The sequence below is a fragment of the Siniperca chuatsi genome, linkage group LG8 (genome assembly GCF_020085105.1).
Source record: "Siniperca chuatsi isolate FFG_IHB_CAS linkage group LG8, ASM2008510v1, whole genome shotgun sequence".
NCBI classification, from domain to species: Eukaryota; Metazoa; Chordata; class Actinopteri; order Centrarchiformes; family Sinipercidae; genus Siniperca; species Siniperca chuatsi.
In genome coordinates this window covers 30,685,133-30,693,280 of record NC_058049.1, presented here as the reverse complement: position 1 = coordinate 30,693,280, position 8,148 = coordinate 30,685,133, and positions in this window count along the sequence as shown.

Sequence of the window (8,148 nt, the reverse complement as noted above, 5' to 3'; positions counted from 1 at the left end):
CACAATCACAAGAAACAGTACTGGTATTTATAGTCACAAACAGAGAAAATAATAAGGTCATCTGAAAATCACAATAGTTAAAAACATGTAACTGAATTAGATACCAAAATCATCTGTGTTAATGGGAAGATGTGTTGATGGGAACTGCTCACAGCTGTTAGTTTTGCTTTTGACATAATTCAATTCAATTTAGTTGTATTTATATAATGCCAATTCATAACAGAAGTGATCTCATTGCACTTTTCCTATAGAGCAGGTCTAGACCATACTCTTTATAATATTATTTACAGAGACACAACAAATCCCACCATGAGCAAGCATTTGGCGAAAAAACTTCCTTTTAACAGGCAGAAACCTTGCACAGAACCAGATGCATCCACTGCTGCCGTGTTAGGTTTTAAGAGAGAGAGAGAGAGAGAGAGAGAGAGTTTTGGGGAGGGGGTGGGGAGAGGGAGGCACAATGCAAATACCACCTAGTATTTTTTAAAATAGTAATAATGTAATTCTAGTGGTAATATTAATAAGTCAATAATAATAATAATAATAATAATAATAATAATAATAATAATAATAATAATTTGTCGAGCTGGAACACAGGGACAGCAAGTGGCCCACAACCACAAATCCAGTCCCTGCAGCTCTGGAGGCAGAAATACCTGCTGAAAGTGACAGAAGGAGAGAGGAGAGAAATGAGAAAGCACAGAACTACGGGAGAGAGAAGATATCGAGTTAGTAACATGCAGTAATGGGATAAAAATACATACAGATGGAGAGCGAGAGAAGGAGAGAGGAAAGAGGTGCGTCATGGGAAGTCTTCCGGCAGTCTAGGCCTATAGCAGCATAACTAAGGGATGGTTCAGGACTCACCGAAGCCAGCCCTAACTATAAGCTTTTATCAAAGAGGAAAGTCTTAAGCCTACTCTTAAATGTGGAGATGGTGTCTGCCTCCCGAACCCAAATTGGGATTCCTCAGGAGAGGAGCTTGATAACTGAAGGCTCTGGCTCCTGTTCTACTGTTGGAAACTCTAGGAACCACAAGTAAACCTGCATTCTGGGAGCGCAGTGTTCTAGTCGGGGAATATGGCATTATGAGATCTTTAAGATATGATGGTGCCTGACCATTAAGAGCTTTGTAGGTGAGGAGAAGGATTTCTGTTCTGGATTTTACAGGGAGCCAGTGCAGAGAAGCTAATATTAGAGAAATATGATCTCTTTTCCTAGTTCTTGTTAGTACACATGCTGCAGCATTCTGGATCAACTGGAGAGTCTTAAGTGACTTATTCGGGCAGCCTGATAATAAGAAATTGCAATAGTCCAACCTAGAAGTAACAAATGCATGCACTAGTTTTTCGGCATCATTTTGAGACAGGATTTGCCAGATTTTTGCTATGTTACGTAGGGGAAAGAAGGCAGTCCTTGAAGTTTGTTGCATGTGGGAGTTAAAGGATAAATCTTGATCAAAGATAACTCAGAGGTTCCTTATGGTGGTGCTGGAGGCCAGGGCAATGCCATCTAGAGTAACTATATCTTTAGATAATGAGTCTCTGAGGTGTTTGGGGCCAAGTACAATAATTTAAGTTTTGTCAGAGTTTAACATCAGAAAGTTGCAGGTCATCCGTGTCTTTATGTCCTTAAGGCATGCTTGAAGTTTAGCTAACTGGTTAGTTTCATCTGGCTTGATCGATAGATATAATTGGGTATCATCCGCATAACAATGAACGTTTATGGAATGTTTCCTAATAATATTGCCCAGAGGAAGCATATATAGGGTGAATAGAATTGGTCCAAGCACAGAACTTTGTGGAACTCCGTGACTTTAGCATGCACGGAGGGTTCACCATTAACATGTACAAACTGAGATCGATCTGATAGATAGGATTTAAACCAGCTTAGTGTGGTTCCTTTAATGCCAATTACATGTTCCAGTCTCTGTAATAGGATGTGATGGTCAATGGTGTCGAACACAGCATTAAGAGCTAACAAGACAAGTACAGAGACAAGTCCATTGTCTGATGCAATTGGAAGGTAATTTGTAATTTTCATCAGTGCTGTCTCTGTTTTAAGTACTAAACTTAAAACTCAGATAAAAATTCAGAATGTGGACCACGAGCGCGATGCACTGTAACAAATAGAATTGGCTGTCGTGTTTTCCAGGTTGGGTGTGAAAGACTAAGAACAAGGCTTTCAAATGAGTTATAATTTAGTTTAGGGTTAATTTATAGGCTTGAGTCGAAGATGGCTACAACTCCACCTCCTTGGCTGGTGCCTCGAGGAATGTGAGTATTATCATGACTGGGCGGAGTGGATTCATTTAGGCTAACATATTCATGACCCAGCCAGGATTCAGTAATACAAAATAAGTCAGTATGATACTCTGATATTAAATCGTTCACTAGTATAGCTTTAGATGACAGAGATCTGATGTTTAAGAGCCCACATTTAATTCTCCTATTTTGTTGTGCTATTTCACTGTTTTTGTTTAGGTTTTTATGTATAACTCCTCTTCTGTTAACTTTTGGTTTTATTAATTTAAGTGGTCAGGGGGCAGAGGGTGTGTCGCTGAGTGGGGAGAACTTGTTGGAAACGTGAACAGGTTGGTGGTAAACCGTGGGCATGTCAGCACATCAGTCGCCAAAACAGTGCATGGCATACACTGGATGATCAACACAAGAAGAAGAAGAACAGTCTAAATTAAATCTAAATCTAAATCAAAAAACATAGTTTTCCCCTCAAAAGACCATTACAACTTCATATACATATGCAATGATTTTACTATTATCTGGACTGACACTGACTTGAAGCACAAGACCCTATTTTTATTCTAACATTTAACAGAAACCTCGATCTTTCCTTAACCATAACCAAGTGTTTTTGTTGCCTGAACTTAACTACATCCGGTACTCAAGATGTAAATCCTGGTCTTCAATGTCAAAGTCGTGTGCAGTTATATCAGTTTGGGGTTGTAGAATACACATTTATAACATAAAGGCTGGTGTGATGTTTGAAAAATATGAACATTTACCAGGGATGGAAGGTCTAACGAAGACATGCTTAGGAGCTGCATTATGGGAAATGAAGGATCCAGAGGTTTTGGAGCTTGACCCATACTACGAACTGTCTAAGGACTAAAAGGACATCTTGGCCTCTGCTACTTTGAATTTGACCATTCTTGTTTAGCAACACCACTGCAATGCATGGCCACCAATATCTCCAAAACTGTTGGATTGATTGCCATGGAATTTGGTACAGATATTCAAGGTCCCCAGAGGATTAATTCTAATAAGTGTAGTGATCCACTGACTTTTCATCTAATGCCACCAGCAGGTCAAAGTTTTCAATTTGACAGGGAAATATCTCCACATCTGTTGGGCCGATAGGCTCAAAATCTGGTTCAGACATTCATGTTCCCCTCAGGATGAATTGTAATAACTTTGGTGGTCCTTTGACTTTCCATCTAGCGCCATCATCAGGTCAAAATGTTAATGTGTCCATTACTTTGGTTTATGACCAAATACCTGCAAGACTAATGACATTCCCATCAGCCTCAGCTGTACTTTGTGTTTAGTGCTACTGTAATACTAAACTAAGATTGTGAACATGATAAACATTATACTTGTTAACAACATTTTCATTGTGTTGGCATGCAAATGTTAGCATTCAGCTCAAAGCATTGCTGTGCGTTTATACAGCCTCACAGAGCCACTAGCATGACTGTAGACTCTTAGTCTTAATCGTTCATCTCTCAATCTTTCAATACATTAAACCACCTGAGTTCCGTTTTAAAAGAGCACTCCACTGATTTAGCATTGCACTTCCATAATATTGTCCGACTCACGATGGACAGTTTAAAAAAAGGATCAAAATTGATGCAGTGAACCAGAGACATTTTTTTGTTCTTCCACGCATTTGTATTTCTTACCCACAATGCAACTTGACCGCCAACAGTTTGGTGGGAGATTTGGTTGTGTTATGCTATTAGCGGCTAATGTACCCTTGAGCAGAGGTCACTTTGTTCAAACTCCACACTCACAGATTTTTTTTCATTTTCAAAATTGTAGTCTTTCATTTTCAGACTTGTAATCTTCAGCCCCAACTGACGCTGACTCAAGTGACATCACTTTGTGACATTTATCAGACTTCACACAGCTCCCTCTGGAGACACAAAAGGCTTTATACTACTTTTTACACATATGCAGTTCCCCTTTAAGTGTCAGGTGAACTATTGACTGAATAACTAACCAACATTTCCATTGTTAAGCACCACCACCAGGGGGTGTAAACAGTCTTTAGACATATGGCGTATTGTGTGTGCAGTGATAGGGAAGACAATGTTGATTTTTAAATAAAGATTCAGTAACAAAACATATCTACATCACAGCAAATGTGAAATTTGATAGATATAATAAAGAGAGACCACAAGGGCAGAGAGATGGGAATGTTTTGACAAAGGTCCCGAGGCTGATTCAAACCCAGGACATTGTGGTTATAAGGTGTATCTCATCCACCAGAATGCCCCAGTCACTCTTGTTTTATTCAACCAGCTTCTTCCCTTTATCCATTCATTTATCCATCCTCCATCTCGTTCTAAAATCATTAAGCAGTGAGACTCTAAGCAGTGTGTAGTGATGAGGAGAGATAGCAGCCTCTTTCTTTCCTCCACTCCACACCATCTTTTTACTTCCCAATAAATCACTGAGATATTTTCTCACTCTCTCCACTCGCTGTAGTAAAACTGAGACAAACACTTCCTTTTTTTACGATTCATACTGTATGTTAGAGGTGATGTGCTTCATGTTCACAGCAACAGTGGACAGGATTAGATTTACATCATAATGAAGATAATAAAATATCCGACATGCTCCTCCAGCTATTTAAATATGAGTTAAGTAGTTCTTAGCCAGCAGAGAATTAAAGATGCAATTACATTTTTGGATGTCATAGTTTGAGGTTTTGTCCTGTTTCCTGTTTTATTTTGTGTTCTCCTCTCCTCGTGTGTCTTGTGGGTTTACTTCCTGTCTTTGTTTGCTTTCCCTCCAGTTTAGAGTGTTGGCCCCACCTTGATTGTTTGCACATGTGTCTCGTTGTCTCCCTTACCTCAGTGTATTTAGTCCGGGGCTTTTCCTTTGTTCATTGTCGTGTCGTTGCCCTTGTCATGTGCATTTTGGTTCTGCTTTGTTCCTGTGTCACGCATCCTGGATTTTGGTTACCTGTAAGTTTTGTTGGGCTGACTCCTTGTTTCCTTGGACCTTGCCTGTATTGTGGACTTTTGTATTTTGCCTGCTCCCTGTCGGATTTGCCCCGCTACACAAGCCAGCTGCCCTTCCTGTTCTGCCTGCCACGCTACTCAAGCCAAGCCAGAACCTACACTCCCCGTCTGGGTTCTTGAATCGTGCACATAACATTGGATGTAACAGACTAAGAGACAATAACTTTTAATATATTGTTTTTTCAAAAATTTCTTCCTGGTTAACCTGCTGATTGCTGTTATTACAGTGGTTCCTGACAGCAGTGTTTAGATCCTGTAATATCAACCTTGTTTTAGTAGCTCTATTGTTTTTTGGTGTATGGTATAGTTTAACATTTTGGAAAATGATTTGCTTTCTTTCTGAGAGTAAGATGAGAAAATTGATATTAATCTCATTCTTGCACATTAGGGGCCAGATGTATAAACAATTCATATGAGCAAAAAATATACATACGCCATTTCCCCACACATAAGAGATGAAAAATAGTTGAGAGACAGAATCTATATAATAACACATTGTTAGTTTAGGTTGTCAGCCAATTTCCCTCTTCGTCTGATTTTATTGCAGTCTACATACCAGCTTGTAAAATGTCCATCAAAGGCACATTTATAAACTTAATTTTGACTTTGTGAGATTAATTCTAGCCTTCTTTTGTTGGATGCATCATTTTATTTTCCTGTATTTATGTTCTCTTCAATTTATCCTCTATCCTCTGAAACGTGCTATAAACTAAATCTTTCTTATGTTTAATACTGATAATTGCGATTATCCCTGGTGATACAGGCAGGGGTTAAATTCTGTGGTTTCGGGGTTTCCATGGGTGCACACGTGTGTGTGTGACTACAAAATCTGATTGATGTAATTTGACAAACTGTAAATAAAATATAACACGGGGAAACAACTCTCTGCTCTGAACACTGAAATGCTAATCAAAGTCATTCTAGATACTGTTGGCAGGGCCGAGCACAAAACTATAGCTGATGACAATAAAACCTTTCTGTAAGTGCACTCTCCTTTATATCTGTATCAAATGTCGAACATATTAAAACATTGTGCAGAATATCAGAACAATTTACTATCTGTTATTAAACAGTTTCTGACCTTTTATCTCCTACCTTGCCATCCGCCCTAAGCAAAATTCTACTAGGGGCTCTCCTACCTGACCCGAGAGCCATGTAAACCATTTGCCATTGAAACACAGTCACACCTGACACCCCAGTGCTCCCACTACAATCCTCCCTCCTTTAAAACAGTTTGCTCCATCTGTCAGTCTCAGAATAAGTAGATCTATACAGAACAGAATGAGGTATAAACAGGTCAGACCGTACCCAACAAATCCTACCATGAGCAACCACTTGGCAACAGTGGCAAGGACAAACTTCCTGCCTAAAGCAAGCATATATAAGGTGAAAAGAACTGGTCCAAGCACAAAACCTTGTGGAACTCCGTGACTTTAGCATGCACGGAGGGTTCACCGTTAACATGTACAAACTGAGATCGATTTGATAGATAGGATTTAAACCAGCTTAGTGCGGTTCCTTTAATGCCAATTATATGTTCCAGTCTCTGTAATAGGATGTGATGGTCAATGGTGTTGAATGCAGCACTAAGATAAGTGCAGAGACAAGTCCATTGTTTGATGCAATTGGAAGGTCATTTGTACTTTTCACCAGTGCTGTCTCTTTGTTATGATGCATTCTAAATCCTGACTGAAAATCCTCAAAAAACTATTGTTATTTAGAAAGTCACACAACTGATTGGCGGCTGCTTTCTCAAGGATCTTAGAGAGAAAGGGAAGGTTAGATATAGGTCTGTAGTTGGCTAAAACCCCTGGATCAAGTGGAGCTTTTTATGAAGAGGTTTAATTACAGCTACTTTAAAGGTCTGTGGGACATAGTCTGTTAATAAAGACAGTTTGATCATAACTAGTAAAGAAGTGCTAACTATGAGTAAAACGACTTTAAGCAGCCTAGTTGGAATGGGGTTTTAAAGACAGGTTGATGGCTTAGATGAAGAAATCGTTGAAGTTAGTTGAAGAAGGTCGATGGGAGCAGTCAAAATATATATCAGGTTTTACAGCTGTTTCTAAGGTTTCTGCCTTTAAGGATAAATCGTTGGTGGTTGAGGACAGGATGTGATGAATTTTGTCTCTACGATTAAAATTTTATCATTCAAGAAGCTCATGAATTTTTTTCTACTGAGGGCTATAGGAATACATGGCTCAATAGAGAGGTGACTTTCTGTCAGCCTGGCTACAGTGCAGAAAAGAAACCTGGGGTTGTTTTTATTTTCCTCTATTAATGATGAGTAGTAAGCTGCTCTGGCATTACGGAGGGCCTTCTTATATGTTTTAAGACTATCTTGCCAGACTAAACAAGATTCTTTCAGATTGATGGAATGCCATTTCCTTTCAAGTTTGCTTTAATGTGCAGGTTTGAGGGTTATACCATGGAGCCTTCTTTGTTTTATTATCTTATTTAGAGGGGCAATAGAATCGAGGGTCGTTCGCAGTGAGCCTACAGCACTATCAACTAGATGGTCAATTTGGGAGGGACTGAAATTAGCATAGGAGTCCTTTGTTATATTGAGACATGGCATTGAATTAAATGCAGATGTAATCACTTCCTTAAATTTTGCTACAGCACTATCAAATAGACATCTAGTGTAGGAGATTTTTGCCTAATGGCATGTAGCCCAGTAATAGCAGTTCAAAAGTTATTAAATAATGGTTCAATAAAGAAGGATTCTGTGGAAAGACTATTAAATGTTCAATTTCAACGCTATATACCAGAACAAGGTCGAGGGTGTGATTAAAACAGTGAGTGTCTTCATGTACACTCTGACAAAAGCCAATGGAATCTAATAATGAGATAAACGCAGAACTAAGGCTATCATTACCAAC